The 17,657-nt window shown below is 36.5% G+C and overlaps 1 protein-coding gene and 1 pseudogene across 7 annotated transcripts in view; one reads left to right on the top strand and one right to left on the bottom strand.

The window, feature by feature from the left end:
* The window catches only part of LOC141510210 (eukaryotic initiation factor 4A-I-like), a 64,214-nt pseudogene extending 47,737 nt beyond the window's left edge, over positions 1-16,477 (top strand).
* STARD13 (StAR related lipid transfer domain containing 13) overlaps positions 1-17,657 on the bottom strand; it is a 624,823-nt gene that overhangs the window by 165,645 nt on the left and 441,521 nt on the right. The gene's annotated exons all lie outside the window — the stretch shown is intronic.

The raw sequence follows: 17,657 nt of genomic DNA, 5'->3' as shown, positions 1-17,657 counted from the left end.
ACTTGTTGAATGCAATTGTAATTCATCCACCCATTTTCATCCATAAATTTATCATATAAAGTCTAATCAACTGGCCAGAGCCCTTCCTTACATTTTCTTGACATCTTTAAGATATCAACGGATCACCCAGACTGCTAATTATTCCTCACCCTTGCCATGTGATCAACTCATCTTTTCTTGCTTATTCATTTTTTAATATCATGTATATGGATTCTCCTTTTTGATACTGCAGGTTTCTCTTTCAACTCATGTGACAACTATCATCCAAAATTTTTAAAATAAATCAACACTATCATTAGTATTTCTATATTAAATATAAATATAGTAATCAAATGACCTATTTGTGCTTTAAAGAAGTCAACCTCATCACATGCAAATTCAAATGAATTTCATTCTAAGACATGATTTAGCTAAGACACTAAGTAACCTTTAACACTCACAATCTGTCCTGCTTTATTTGGAATTTGCTGTCTTGTTCCATCAATAGCTTTCACACTTACCCCATCGCCTGCCTATTTTTGACACCTGGGCAAAAATACATGGGTGAGGCATGCTGAGATGCATGTCCTAAGAGGCTGTTAGTGATACGGTGGTAACAGAATGCTAGACATTCCATTTAGGAAGCTTAACTAGCTCGGAAACAGTCCTCCTAACTGTTTTTATTGTGTTACCTTCTCACTGGGAAGGTTCTCACTTCACCTGTGGCATTTTTCTCCTTTGGCATTTTACAAGTTCCAATTTTATAAAGATCTGCCTTAGAACTCATTCTCATTACAAAACAGAAGCTGCCAGCAGAGTTTTTTTTTAGCATAAAATGAATTTTATCAGTATAGTGACGCTGCAGGTATATGTTTCATTTCAATTATAGGTGCAATGTCCAATCTGAATCATCCAGAAAGGTGATATAGAAGCAAAGTATTGTTTAATTATTTCAATGCCTCTCCATACCTCAGCATCAAATAATTTTATAGGAAGCTACTTTGGCTAGAGAACCATATTCTTTGTAGAATAGAAGAATTTCTCACTTTGCCAGAATGATTTATATATCTAGGCCACTGATAACACAAGGTGGATTTTCTCTTGCAAAAGTTGTTGGGTTATGGCAGGTTTGGACTGGGCTGGATAACCATGTCTCTCAATAACCCACCATTCTTTTTAACCACTCCACCCTATTAAGTAAAGGTTATTTCACCCCTCTCTCCATGCCTCTAGGCTATTTTTAGGAATGCAAAAAAGCCTGGAAACTGCCAGGAAACAATGATATCATGCAAAGCTTCATGAGCCCCCAACATGTTGCACAATTGGTGGGTTTGTATGAGCCAGTAGGGAAATAACTGCACCCATTCCTCAGATAGTAGGGTTGTGTTTTTTTAAGATTTTTTTTAAGATTGTCAACAAGATGGTTGTATTGAGTTTAGTGTTGTCAAAAGCTTTCTTTTTTGTTTATAATGATGTTCTTCTCAAGACACTGGATGGCACCAGTCATGGAACAATATAGTCTCCAAATAAATTGAAGTTGAGGGTCACTCAAAAGACAATGGAAAGGCTCATGCAATGCACCACAAACTAAGAATCACACAAGATAAACTGCTTAAAATATGTCATCAGATCTGTGTAGGATTAGGAAAAAGGGTGGGTTGATTATGTGGTGAGACGATACTGGTATCACATTGATATCCAGGTAATCAATGATGAATTTTGGAAGAAGGTTCTCAGAACCTTGGGTGGCAGACTCCCTATGGAGGATTTCCAAGAATATATGGATAACACATATAGGAGAAAGCATGAATGGGTAGCATTTACACATATAGGTTATCTCTGCCAAGGAAACCCTAAATGAGGTCAAGAAGAATTGGACACGAAGGAACAACAATACATCCTCCCTTCCTACATACTCTAGGGTTCATATACTGATCATCATACAAAGTGCACCATGTCTTTGCATCAGCTGTCCCCTATGCCAAAGAAGCTTTTCCTATTTTTCCCAGAGGTTAGTGTTCTTCTCTAATAAGGTTTAATAAATTCTCACTGACTCAACTTGCATCCATTGAAGGACATCTTGTTATTCCCTCCATAACTATTAGCTCCTTGAGGGTTCAATCTTATCTTCCTAATACTTGGTGCCTGGCACACTGACTGACACATGGGTATCACTTAGCTGATTCCTTTACTGAATTCAAATCTGATAGTTTCTTGACCCTTACAAATGACCAGGGAAGACCAGGTTGAGCAGAGGATATCTGCAGACTTCTTCTATCCAAGAAAACCTAGGATATTCTGAAGAATTTTGATTAATTTAAGCAAATAGTGCTACCTACTCAAACAATTCACCTTCTTGCCATGCCTCTGCCAGCATCTGTAGATTTAACAGCAAGGCTTAAATGGTCCAAGAATGTTTGTTAAAAACAAGCTCTAAGGCCAACCACAAGAGCCACAGAACATCTCTACCGTCTCAAACACCATATTGGAATGTGGTTGCAACACCAACCACAACAAATATTTACAGAGCACCTACCTGGCTAGGCAAAGAAAGACATGAGTGGGAGACAATTCCTGCTTCAAGCAGCTTAAAATTTCATTGAAATTAAAAGGCCATGAGTATAGTTACAGTAATTAAGTGGAATGTTGTGTATACCTCCATGAATAGGGGTTTCTTCAAACCTATGACAGACATCCTTCATTGTTCCATGTTTATATAATGCTTCAAACACTGGTAAAGTTTTAAAAATGTTATCTCATTGGATTCTCAGACAACTCTGTGAGGGAAGTGCTATTATTATCTCCATTTTACAGGTAAGGAAGTCAAGAGAAGTTAAGTAACTTGCTAAGGAACACACAAGTGTCTGGGGAAGGATTTGAACTAGAATCTTCCTGATTCCAAGTTCAACATTCCATCCACTGCACCACTAGTTGGCAAATCTGGCTTCAGTTAAACAATGAATGTAAATCCAGATAAATTGCAATCTCTCAAGACTAAGTGTAGAGTAAAATCTCTCACATTGTTTTTTTTTTTTTTAGGTTTATTTTTGCTAGGCAATTTGGGGTTAAGTGGCTTGCCCAAGGCCACACAGCTAGGTAATTATTAAGCATCTGAGGCCGGATTTGAACTCAGGTACTCCTGACTCCAGGGCCGGTGCTCTATCTACTGTGCCACCTAGCCACCCCTCACATTGTTTTTTTTTTTTTTAATATTTTATTTTCCAATTACATGAAAGGTAGTGTTTCAACAATCACTTCTTTTACTAAGTTTTGAATTTTACATTTTTTGCCCTCCCTCCCCACTCCCCTGCTTTGCAAAAAAAAAAAAAAAGCAATCTAAAATTAGGCTTGCTCTCACACGCACTCTCTCCATATGTGTGTGTGTGTGTGTGTGTGTGTGTGTGTACGTTTATATACAAATAAATATGTATAACCATGCAAAACATAGATCCATATTAATCATCTCACATTATTCTTGAAAAATGAACTCCCAACCTACTTTTGGCTTTAGATATCAATAGAGGTATTCAGAGATGATGACTACCCAATAAGTTGATTAATTCCTCTGCAGACTGATATACAATCCGAAATCTCACTCCACTTGCCATCTGTTGCCCTGCCTGGTTTCAACTTCATGGCACAAGATGCCCTCTTCTAAACTCATCACCTTGTGCTAATTCAAACCTTGACTGATACCACCTCCCTCTAGCTTCCTTTTTCCTTCTATAGAAGGTGCCATACCAAACTTCTCTCAGTATCTTCCTTTATAGAGGGCAGACAATGGATTCTCAGATGACTCATTTGGCTTCAGCTACCCTGCCTCGCTGATGTCCAGGCCCCACTTAACTCCACTTTCTCCCCTTTTTTTTCCTTTAGATTTTTTGCAAGGCAATGGGGTTAAGTGACTTGCCCAAGGTCACACAACTAATTACTAAGTATCTGAGGCCAGATTTGAACTCACCTAGCCACCTAGCTACCCTTCCTGTCTCTTTTTTGTGTAGTCTCCCTCTTTAAATTGTAAACTCCTTGAGGGCAGGAACTGTCTTTCTTTTTTATTAATTGCATAGGTGTCTGGTACAGAATGAATGCTTAGTAAATATTTATTGGTTTGGATTGTAGGTAAGCCCCTACCAGAATATTTCTCAGTTTGGAGAATCTGTGAAGGTTTGTATTACTGTGGGATTAAAATTGGAATAAATGGTCAGCCAGGGTTGGAGAACATAGTAGCAGAGATTCAGAAATTACACCTTAGAGACCATCTAGTGCAAAACATTCATTTAACAGATATGGAAACTGAGGTCCACATAGCATCAGAAGCAGGAATTGAACCCAGGTCCTCTGTTAACAGAACTAATGTTCTTTCCACTATACTACATGTATTTTAGAACATGAAGAAATGTATGAAGCAGAATAATAAGAAAAATAATAAGTTCACTTAGTGCTTTATAAATATCTCATTTTACCTTGAGGCATCACTGTAAGTCTAAGGAGTACATGCTATTCTGACTTCCACATACCACTCCAGCTCCCACCCTGGGGCCTGGATTCCTCACAGGTGAGTTCTCTTTATCTAGCCCTGATCCAGACCCATCAATACTGTCTTTGGTCATCTTCATGCCATCCTACTGTAGGCAAATCTTCTCCCCACCCCCAGTTTCCTGCCTCTGGCTTGGGCGGGGGGACCATTCAAATAAATTCCATTTTTGGAAAGGGCACATCAATTGATAGATCTATGGCTTCCCTCAAAGGGTTGTTTTGGGCTGTGAGAGAGTGAATACAGCACTTAGAAATAGGAAGCCTACATTGAGCTACCAGCATAAGGCAATGTGGGAGAGGCACCAGTCTAGGGTAGAAGGAGATCTGGGATTAAATACTGCCTCCAGCCCTTACTAGTTCTGAGCCTCTGAGCCTCACTGTCATCATCTGTAATATGGACTTGGATACCTCATGGGATGGATGTGAGGAATAAAATAGGACGATGTATGTAAAAACATCTTGCAGCTATAATGATGTGCACCTTTGGACCCACATTTGTGTAAAGGGGGTTGGTCAAAGGGTTTCCTTTGATGTGCCAGATGAGTTTACCTGGACAAGAACATTTGTCTAGGACTGTTTCAAGTGTCTGTCTTTAAAACATATGAATATGCCTATTAATGCTTTTTAAAAGTGAACTAAAGCCCTTAATTAGAACTCAGTGATAGGCTGCCCCTAGTCAAAATGACCAATCTGAAGTCATCCCCAGTACTTCTTGGAAGCTGGGTATCTGTAGTAAGATAATTCATCCCTATGCTGAATCATTATAGACTCCTAGAGAAACAGACTTTTATGAGAAGAATGTTCCCTTTTCATTGACCTATAAAAGAACTCAAAAAATTGTTTTTTTCTCTTCTATTTTTTCTGCTTATTCTAGAACTCTAATAAAATCACAAGTTGAGGGAACAAACCAGGCCCCATACTGAAGCAAGGAACTCTGTTACTTATATCTATAAACACAATTTATATTCTCTCAGAATAAATTCTGGTGAAGGCAATATATTGCAAGCTTAAAAACAGAAGTGTCGGGAGCCATTCTCAATTCTAGGTCCAATCCATTTAGATCCATGATTTGAGGTTCTGAGTCTGGATTATACAACTTGTTTAAGTACAAAAATATGCTTCAAGTTATATATTATAGCCAATCTGAAATATCTTTGGCACATGTTTAATTGGTCTCTTTGTTATACTTTCATGATGATTCTTAGGTTGCAATAAGTCTTGTTCCCCATTACAGGTATCACAATCGGTTAAAGCAAACTCATGATATGAACCAGAAGTCAGCCAGCAGTGACCTGAACACATTAATTCCACTAGGGAGAAGGCCAAGGTTGAACCAGTTCAACTAGCACCATTTCCAAAGTGAGAAGTTTTTTTTTTAACAACCTTTATGAAAAATGTATCATAAGTATTCGTAGACTTCATTAGCTCAGTGAGTTGAAAGGTTTAAAGAAGAGCTTCTTGATCTAAGGACTGATTTTTTTCTTTGATTAACTGTCTTTGAATAAAAATCATTTCCTTTTGTAATCCTATATATTTTACACATTAAATAAACATGATTCTGAGATGGGGCTCAAAGACTTCAAGTCAAACAGGTCCATGACACAAACAGGGTTAATCCTCTCATTTATGGGGGGGGGGGGATCTCTGTCCTAATGGATTGATTAAAATGTGTATGTGTGGTGAGGATTTCAGACTAATAACAAACAGCTTCCCCCCCTTTCCTTTTAAGTTTCCAGATTATTTTCATATGGGGCAGAATCAAATATTCATAGGAACTTAACTTTTTATTTATGCTAAATATGACTGTATAAGTATAATTTATATCAGATTACTTGCCATGGTAGGGAGGGTAGATGCAAGTAGGAAAATGTAGAACTCAAACATCTTACAACAAGATGAATGGTAACAACTATCTCTGCATATAACTGAAAAAATAAAATAACATTTATTATTTGTTATCTGGCCATCACTCCTCAGTCTTTTGGAGGACCCTGGAGATCATTTATTGCAAACTCACTCCTGATGCAAAGATCTATTCACTAAGCACAATAAAGAAGAGATCTTTAGTTGGCCTTTGTAGAGAGTTCTTTGTTTTGGTAGAAATTAAGTGATTGGCTGAATAAGTCTGTCTTAGAGCATGATTTATTTAGCTGTGACAGTTTCTAGACAACAGATTTATGTTTCCTTTTCAGAGTTAATTGATGAGTTTGAAAGCCAGCAAATCAAAGGAGGACAGATATTTGAAAATTCTTTCAAATAGCCTTGTAGGCTGCAGCTCAAACAGAATTAAGGTTTCTGATCACAGAGATGGTATATATTAGCACTCTAGTAAGGAAATATTGGAGGTTTTTCCATTAGAGGATGCAGAACTGGTTGGAATCTTAGAGATCATCTAATTTAACCCACTTATTTTATAGATGAGGAAACAAAGGCCCAGGAAGGAGAAATGATTTGTCAGATGTTACTGTGGATTTCAGGCTCTAATTCAGGTCTCCTAATTCCCAGGTCAATATTCTTTTTGCCACACCATGCTTCTTCTCTAAAACAAAAGTCCATCACAATATTTGGAATTGGGAGGATCCTTGGAGATCAACCAAGTCTGACGCTTTATTTAATACATCTTAGAAACTGAACATGCTAAAAAAGGCATTCTGGGGCAGCTAGGTGGTGCAATGGATAGAGCACGGGCCCTGGAGTCAGGAGGACCTGAGTTCAAATCCAACCTCAGACACTTAATAATTACCTAGCTGTTTGACATTTGAGAAAGTCGCTTAACTACATTGCCTCAAAAAACTTAAAAAACAAAAGGCATTCCTCAAAGATCATACAAATAGTAAGCTTTCTTTGAACCCAGGTCTTCTGGCACTAAACCCAGTGTTCTTTCCCATATATTAAACATTATCTCTGGTTACTTTCCTCTGAGTTGGGGGGGGTAGTTTTTTCTCCATTCCCTTATTTTTAATATGGATCCCCAAGGAATTTTTCAATGGTTACCCTAATATTTAGGATTGCTTTTACAATAGCTATTCATCCAAGGTATATAAAAAGATTTTCTAATGGAAAGAACAAATCTAAGTTTGAGCAGGTCTTGAATAAAGCTCTTAACCCCTCTATACCCTCAGCTTTAAAATGAAAAATTGCAAAACTAAGATTGTTCCTCCTTATCTTACCTGATATACATTATAATACTGCAATACCCAGGAAAGGATTTGGCACTCTTTGGCATCCAGTTTAATTTAAATAATTGAATTAAAAAAGTAGTTATTTTGATTTATTTTTATAGCTAACATAAATCGAGTCTTAAATTATAAAAGCTAGGTACTTACTCAGAAAATATATTACAATAATCCACTATGTAATAAAGTCTTATGGAAATTTTGCAGATAGCTAGAAGTATCCACTGTCTAAATTGATGTGAAATCAAAATAGAATCTTAGCTTAGTGAGATATCCAAATAGTACATATAAAATCATCCTTTATCAAAAAGATTTTCTCAATTCAATCTTTTAATCTATCAACTAATACTATCCAAGCACTTACTATTTGGCCATGACTATGGAACTTATCTACCTGGAAAGACAAAAAAAATATGTATATATACATATACATATATATATATAAAGCATGCTTACATGTTTATGTACATATATAGGTACATTTATAGGTATATAGATGATATAGATCTATAGACACATGTGTATAAATTCATAATATAAATACATATGTATGTGTGTATATATATATATATATATACATCAAATGGTAAGAAAATAGAAAAATGTTAAATAATGAAGTAATGCCCAGAAGACAGAAAAGCAGGTCTTCAACTTACCAGGGAAGAACAACACTGAAGATTGGATAAGATCTAGACAGGTTCTGAGGAATAGGTATTTTAATGGATATAACTATATACACAGGCAATGAAGTGGCCTAGAAGATAATGTACCAGACTAGAATCAGAAAGACTGATCTTCATAAGTCCAAATCTGTCCCCAGACACTAGGCATGTGACTTTGGGCAAATCACTTAAGTTTGCTAGCCTCAATTTTCTCAATTTGTAAAAATGAGCTGGAGAAAGAAGTGACAAACTCCAGTACCTTTACCAAAAAACCTTAAATAAGGTAATGAAATGCTGAAAAATGATTGAGTAGCAACCCCTCCAAAAAAACATATACACAAGATACAGAGGCAAAACAAAGTATAAGTGGTGTGTGAGAAGAAATTGTGACATCTGAATGAATGGAGTCTGTTGAAAGAGTGAAATAAGATTGGATTAAGATAAGAAGGGAGGATTTATGCCTTAAGTCAGGTATAGAAACTTGAATTTTGGTGGAGTTATCAATAGGATGTCAATAGTTTCATGAGTGACAGGAAGAATACAGTATTTTCAGAAGATTAATAATCATAGAAGAGCACAATCTTCAAAAGGTCAAAACTGCAGTTTACCCAGATAGCAATAGAGAAATGTGGTACTCTGCAGTATATTATTCAAGACACATTTGCAAGAAGTTGTGTAGAAGACATCACTCAAGAAACATATATATGTATATATATATATATATATATATATATATATATATGAGAGTCATGAGGGGAAAGCAAAAGATAGCATATAAAAAATATGTGCTTTACTACTGACCATGGTAATATTAGGGGAAGCTCCTTGGTGGACTCCCTTCTAAAAGATTTATGGGAGGAATGGACAAAGGTTATATAGAATGAGGTAATATACGGACAGATTTCCAACTACTCTGTTAAAAGAGTCATCCCAATATTGATGAGACTAAAGTGATTAATCTGGTAATAAATACCAGATGGACTAAGAGATGTATAATTAGCTAGAAAGCTGATGTCAAGCTCACTTGTTTATATTTTCAAGTATTCATCTTATTACCCTTTTAGAAAAATTGAGATATTTGACTACTCCCAGACCTACTGCACCTTTCCCTGTCCTCCACAGTTCCCTCAAACGTCACTAATTGCAGGTCATCAACCATATTCATGAGCTTTTTCAGTACCCCAGTATTTTATTTCATCTAAACCTTAAATATATTTAAGAGAGGCCAAGTGCTTTCTTACTATCATCTCAGTAACCCAGTTCCCAAATTAATTTTTTTTTTGTTTTATCCATCAAAATGTGAAGGTCATCCTTCTTTGCTGTAAATAAGGTTGGAGGATGGGATGGGTGGGGCAGGAGAAGGAAACAGAAGTTGAGTATTAGTTCCCACTTCTACTATACAATATCAATTTCCCCATTTATCTCAAGGAAGGGTTCCTATGCCTTCCCTCATATTCCTAACTTTATTAGCCTGAATCATTTCTAGTATAATTTTTCTTGTCTTTTCATCTTCCTTCTGAAAGAGAAATGATTAGAAAAGTAAATTTTTTAATATTCATTGGTTACTCTATTTTTACATGTCTGTTTTGTGAGCTGGACCAGAAATCAATTAGCTATTCTTCTAGCTGGTCTGGTAGTCTGTAATATAGTCTCACCTTGATATTTTTTCTGTTTTTCCATTTAATATTCTCTGAATACTCTTTATCATTCTCCCCTCTTTGACTTATTGATCTTACTGAAGTGAAGTATTATTTTACTATGTCTCTATTTAGTCTCCTTTTGAACAAAAATTATCATCTTCTTCCCTAGAAGCACTTTCCAATAAGTCTTCCTGATATATACAAGGTCATTTTTACTTTTAGTTAAGATATCTTTATTATTTAGACTCCATGCATTAGCACCTCTGAGCTCATTATTATGGTTTCTGTTCCTCACCTGTCAATTACAAACATTATTCTCTGCTATTCTATCTTTGTCATACCTCCTCTTCTCTATGTTATCTATATACTTTTCTCCTTTATCTTTCATTTTCTCTTTCAAGTCTTTTTATCAAACATCCAGTCTCCAAGGCAAACATATTTTCCCCAGCCCTTATGAGATATACTCATCATTCCTTTTTCTCAAGCCACAACTAGTTTCCCAATATTACAATACCTTCTTTGCCAGCTGTTCATTTTCTAAATTCTACTTTCTTTCCTAAAAAACCTATCACACCAACAAGCAATCACAATGAAGACATTATTTCTAGGTTGTTTCTATTTTGTTTATTCTCATAAATCCCCAGATGTGTATAATTTTGTTAGATAAATCTTGAGTTTCTCTGCTATATCTGGGATATATATGCTTGTAGAATATAACAAATCTATTAATTTTATGCCAATTCATTATGGTTAACTCTATATCTCTCTAAAGAGACTCACCTATTTAAAAAAACCTTTCAGTTTTGGGGGGTTAATAAAAGATGCCTTTATACCTGGTAGCACATAGTGATCATTCATTCATTCATGAATAGAATCAACTGCCTTCTTCCTCAGAAAGCCTAGGCCCATCTTCTTGGAAACATACCTGCTCTACACATCCAGCTGCTTAAAGGTGCTTCTCCCATATCTCTCCATGTTATGTTTTTCCACCTTCCAACTCTTTGTTCTAGCACTGTGTTCTGGAGATAGCAGATATTTAATATTTGTTGAATGAAACTTAGTAGAAGAAGTCATAAGAATAGAGAGGAAAGTAGGGGGAATACAGTCAGAAGTAACAAGAAGAAATAACAGAAGCCTGAAGCCAGAATCTTGGGAGAACTCTCATAACTAAGCAGGAATGTGAGAATCTAAGCATAGATGTCTAATAAGGATTGGAGGAAAGGTAGGGTATGAACCATGGGGGGAAAAAAAGCAATAACAAAGAAGTTAAAAAAGAACCTTGAGAATGTATCAACAATCAGTGTTCAGTCCTAAGAAAGGAAAGAACATATTTGCTTTAGTTTCTTATCCAAAAGCTCATATTGATCTACTCCCCTTTATAGGATTGTACAAAATTTTTACAAATGGGACTGCTATACTGGTCAACTTTACTGTATGGATTGTTATTGAATGTTAGCTAAGAATGTTTATTTCATGACCCCTTTTTAGGTCCAGATCTGTGATTCAATGGTAAAGGGAATTCCTAATAAGAAAGCAACCTATCAGCAACTATTTTATATGTTACTGTATTACAGAAATTGTCTCAGTCTTAACCTAGAGGTCAAGTAGCTTTGCCTTATCTTATACAGTCAGTACATCTGTGTCAGAAAATCGAACTTTTACTTGTCTCTGTAACTCCAAAGCTACCTTTCTAACCATTATACTATATTACCTCTCTATAAGTTATAGGTATGGTGATCTCATCTTTTTATCCCTACTATCTTGCAAATTGTTGGCACATGGTAGATACTGAAGGTTTATTGATTATGTGTCTGTGGCTTTTCATTGAGACACCAATGAACTATACAAATGGCTTTATTATAAGATATTAATTTTATTGTATTCTTTCATTCCTGTCATAGAAAAGGCCATGAGTGATTGATAGGAACATGGGGCCCTGTTCATTCTGTTGGTTTTTTCATTTTCTACACAAGAGGGCAATAAAAACAAAGCAGGAAAGCCAAACTTCAAGGAGAGCAGCCTGGGATGTTTGCATCAAACTGAAAAGGATCATCCCTGTAAATACACTTTATAATCTATTACAGACCAGAACAGCTGAGCCTCATAAATTGAAAGTGCACGTCAGCCTCACTGAACAGCTGACACGTGCACAGTGGTTACCAGCAAGTGTTGGCAAAAGCCCTTTGTACACTAAAGAATAAATGAAACTTGCTATGACTTTCCAGCTGCTTCACTGACTCAGTAAGAAATTTCATTTTGTCTCATGTGCATGTGAGACAATGTCTCCTTCTGTAAGATTCCTGAGTTAAAGGCAGTCACATTGCCTTGACAGCAAATCTCCTTCTACTGATAGTACTGTGTATGACAGAGAGAGAGAGAGAGAGAGAGAGAGAGAGAGAGAGAATGAGAATGCACAGAAAACATTAGAATCAAAATCAGAAAACTTGAGTTCAATTCCAACACCAACCCAAGTTCAGCAAGGTTCAGAATCTTTCTTTCTAGGAAAGCCAAGGATAATATGTACAAGTACCTTGCTCAAAGGTTTCTCTGAATAAGTTTTATAAACTTTAAAATAGAAATGTGAAGCATTATCATCGTTAAAAGACACTGATTACTGTAGCTAGCCTTTCAATGGAGATTTTGTTTTCTATTCTTGTTGTAACCAAGAGACACTACTAATCCAAATCACATCCGGAGAGCCACATGAGACAGGTAGGTGATACAATTGGAACTGAAGTCAGAAAGCCCCATGTTAAAATCTTGTTTCTGATACTTGACTGGCCATGTAACCCTGGGCAAATCACTCTACCTTTCTCTGCTTCAGTTTCTCCATATGTAAGATAAGGATAACAAAAGTGCTTATTTTCCAACATTATGGGAAAGATCAAATGGAAATTTATAGGTAAAGCATGTTGCAAACCTTAAGGTACTCCCATATGTTAATATTATCATTCAATAATTTTTTTTCTAAAAAATATGTACATGGTTTATTTTGGTTAAATTTGAAATAAAAATGATTATAAGGCCCAAAAGAAAAAAGGACCATTATTAGGAGAAACTGAAGTATTTTCTGACAATTTCTTTTCAGTGGAATACTATCTTTTAGGGATAGTTAATATATTGTCCTGCCTGGAAGAAGGGACAGACTATAAAATCTTTCAAATTATTTCTACTTGAATAGTCACAGAATATTTCTGAGACAAATTCCAAAGGAATTTCAGTCAAACCTACACTGATAATTTACAAATCACTTTGATCATACTACTGCCCCTCCTCATAACTAAAAGATTCAATGGCCATCACACCTCTGACCTTGTCTAGTTCATATATGTCTCTATGTCCCTATTCAGACAGTTACAGACCATGCCAATGTATACCTACCCCACTCCCCCAGATCTGCTTAACGTGTTGCCTTCCCCTAGTAAAGGACCACCAGTCAGTCAACAAACATTTGTTAAATGGCTACCAAAAAAGGCAAAAGACAGTCCCTAGTCTCAAAGGTACTCACAGTCTAATGGGGGTACTAGATACAAACTCCCTTTGTACTCCTACCTACAAACAAATGACATACAGGATATGTCAGAGATCATCAGCAAAGGAATGGCACTAACATTAAGGGGGATCAGAAAGATTTCTTGGCAGATATTAGCTGAGACTTGAAAGAAGTCAGGAAAGCTAGACAGAGAAAATGAGGAAGTATGTGGATGTGGAACATGTGGAACAGTAAAAATGCCTAAAAATCAGGAGATGATGTGTCACATCTAAGGAAAAAAAGGAAGGCTATTGTCACTGGCTCACAGCATAAATGTTGAGTAGAAGAAGAGTAAGTTATGGAAAGCTTTAAAAGTCAGAGGATTTCATATTTGAACCTAGAGGCAATAAAGAGTCACTGGAGTTGATCAAAATGACAAGGGGGAAGGGGACAGATTTTTTTTGTTTTTTGGACACATTTTTGATGTGCTTCAAGAAGATCAATTTAACAGTTAAGTGAAAGATGGAGTGGACTGGAGAGAAACTTAAGGCAAGGAGACCAACTAGAAGGCTACTGGAAATAGTCCAGGAATGAGACAATGAGGGAAGTACTGGTGACAGTGCCAGAGAAGAAATGTAGAGAATGCAGAAAAAAATGACAGCACTTCATAACTGATGTTATGAAGCAGGTGAGAGAGTAAAGAGATGAAGATAAATTGCAAGACTAGACGACTGGGAGGGTGGTACTCTCCAAAATAATAAGAACATTTGGGAGAGGAGAGGGCTTAGAAGGACAATAAGTTCAGTTTTGAATATGATGGATTTAAAATGTCTGTAAGATATGCAGCTTGAGATGGTCAATAAATAGCTGCAAAAGTAAGAGTGGAGATACAGAAAAAGGTTAGGTCTGGATAAGAAGATCTGAGGGGAAGGGAGAGGGGCAATGATCAAGTGCCTACTATATCTCAAGTATGGTAAGCACTTTATTAATATTATGTCATTAGGTCCTCACAAGAATCCTGGGAGGTAACTACTATTATTACTATCCCCATTTTATAATTGTGGAAACTAAGTTCAACAAAACTTAAATGACTTGCCCATACAGCCACTAAATATCTAAGGTTGAATTTGAACTATAACCTAACCACATAGAGTTGTTTGATGAATCCATTGAAGCTGAGGAGATCATCAAGAGAAATAGTATGGAGAGAAAAGAGAATGAGTCCCCAGGAGAGAGCATTGGGGGTCATCCATGGGTAAGGCACAATCCAGAGAATGCAAAAGAGAATGAGAAGTCACTGGACAGGTAGGAAGGAGCACCAGGAGAGGGCTTCCTTGGTTTTGTATCCCTGTTGCTGAGCACATAGTAAGCATTTCATAAATATTTTATCTTTTATTCATGGACCCAAATAACCAAAGGTTATTTAGGGAGAGGCACCAGCAGCTGAGAGACTGAGAAAGGACTCATGGAATTTGGAGGGAGGATTGAAAAGAAACTTGGGGATTCTAAGAGATAGGGGTGAAAAGGGAAACATTCCAGGCAGAGAGGACAGCTGGTACAAAACGATGGGCACAGGAAATGGAATGCTGTGTATGTGAAGAACAGCAAAGAGGTTGATTTGGTTGGATGGCAGAATTCATGTTCACAAAGGAGAGATTTCAACACCTTTTGATTGGTGGTCACAGAAAAAAAAAACTATAAAGTTCATAACTGATACCATTTCCTGGCACCCACCCCACATCTACTCTACAAATTCTCTCTTGAGTTCCTTTTCTCTCTTCCTCGTAATCTGAAAGATCTTAGCCAATCCTATATTTCCTTCTCCTCTAATCCCCACTAAAGTATTAACCAATAAACATGGTATAATCCCTCCCAGAGGTATCTTACTTTCAAAGGAAAAAAATGAGAAAAAAAATTAGAAACTACAATGGTAGAACAACAAATGGAGGGATAATAGTCCCTTTCAAATCATAGCTGCATAACCTGCCTACTCTTTACAGGCACTGATGATCCAATGGAATTTGCTATTTTTGACATTACTGTGTACAGCAAAGCCTATTCTCTTTTTCACTTTCATCAGATTTCATTTGTTCTACTTTAGAACAAAACTGCAATCTCACCTCTATCTCTGGACCTCGAATACTATCTAGTAGTCATTTATCATTAATCTCTCTTTGAATCACTAATACCGAGTCATCCAGAAGATCTCCAAGTCACTATTCATTATGTTAAGCATACACTCAATAGTTAAGGGGCTGGCCTATGTATATCTGTGCATTTAAATGTATGAACATATACCCTTGTGTCTACATGCTCTGATAGTACTCAGCATTTATTTCATCGTCTATCATACCAAATAATTAGCTAACAATAAAGACTCAGACTACATCTTCAGAGATAATTCAGTTACCACTTCAGGAGAAATCTCTCTTCCCATCATACTACAATAAATGTTTCTAATTACAATGAACTCTGAAGAAAAACCTGTTTCACAGAAACATAAACCAGTGTTACAGGTAGTCATTTTAATTTTAAAAGTCATTTTTTTCTCTCCTAAGCACAAGTCTCTAAGGATTTCTCTGCATACTCAGAGGTCAGCATTTATGTGTTGACCAGTAGCCCAGAATGTCCAAAAGAATGAGACTTTCATACGATAATACTGGCTTTATATTTTATATCTTGGGTCATGCTCATAATATGCGATTCATCTGAAAGTGAAAGATACAAAGCACTTGAGATGACTTGCAGCAGAAAAAATCTAAAAATGCTCTGGCACAAAAGGGGATTAAAATGTCACAGGAAATTTTTTCTTGAAAATGGAACAGCTTATGAATGCTTCATTCTTTCCAGAACAGTTAAAACACTGTATGTGCAAGCTGGATGGGTGAAGGCAGCCCGAGCTGGCTTGCTCTTTTGTTCTAGCTTCATGCACTTCGGAATGCTTTCTTCAACGATGAACTTGGACCCAGGAACCGTGAAGAGATAGGAGCAGAAGAAACCTCATCTAAGTGAATGATCTTGATTACATTTAGTCTGTCTTTTGGAAAAGATGAGCTGCCTCAAACTGGGAAGATACAAAGAGTCAGGAGAACCAAGTTTTTCACTATTTGCATACCATTTTGACTGTCACCTATTAGCAGTTCACTCATCTGTCCAAGGCAGAATGAAGACAGCCCATGCCATTGCGGCATGATGAACGGTGATGAATGGGCCTATCCGAAGGGATGAATCACAGCTAGGGATGTTAGATTCACGAAGTATCAATCAGTTCAGCGGTGCCAGAAGGACTCTTGCCTTTACCCGTCTGAATCACTTTCTTTCCAGTATAACTAACCTCACTGTATTATAAGCCTAACAAAATGGTAGCAACAGAGCAGTATTTTGCAACCAATGCAGCAGCTTTAAGCTTGCCTACTCAACTGGGACTATCTCCTTATGGAGATGCTGAGAAGTGGTTTTTTTTTTTTAATTCCTCTGAGGACCTATACTCTCTGAACTTGAGATTAATTTTTTATTTTATTTCCAGGAAAGAAAAACAATTATCTCTGAAATTTAAAGTAATTGCCTACTTGCTACTTTAAGATATTATCAAAAGTGAAAAAAAATTCTCTCTCCTTGCCTTACAGTTCTCTTTCACATGACCCCTCCATACTCTCTCTCTCTCTCTCTCTCTCTCTCTCACCTATAACAAACAAGTCTCAGTCTGTGAGGTTTGAGTCCAACTCCCTCCCACAACTTACCAGAGTCTTGAAAAAAACACCAGGATTTACACTATGCTATTTCCTGAGGGGTGCAGAAAATCATTTGGAACATATAGACTTTATTCTCATTAGCATGGTGAGGAAAGATTATATATTGAAATGTGTATTCTAAATATTGGATATTAGGGCAAAGATTTTTCTCTCTTTTTCCTTCCCTTTTCAAAATAATTTGAAAGGAAATAAATTAACATGTATCTTGAAAGTGACTATAAGTTTACAAATTCCAAATTAGGATATATAAACTAATGCTTAAAAGTTATAAATGGAACAGAATATTTGAAATCAGGATTTATGATACCCATACATAGGGTATTATGTCTACAAAGGCTTGACTCAAGTACTAATGAAAAGTTCCAAAGATAAAGAAGACTCATTGAGGTATTGTCTACAAAAGAGTTGACAGACATATTATAATTTGTTTCTTCCTAAAG

Source organism: Macrotis lagotis, chromosome 1, assembly GCF_037893015.1.
Source record: "Macrotis lagotis isolate mMagLag1 chromosome 1, bilby.v1.9.chrom.fasta, whole genome shotgun sequence".
NCBI lineage: Eukaryota > Metazoa > Chordata > Mammalia > Peramelemorphia > Peramelidae > Macrotis > Macrotis lagotis.
Note: the sequence above shows the minus strand (reverse complement) of the source record. Positions and strands in the feature narration are given on the sequence as shown.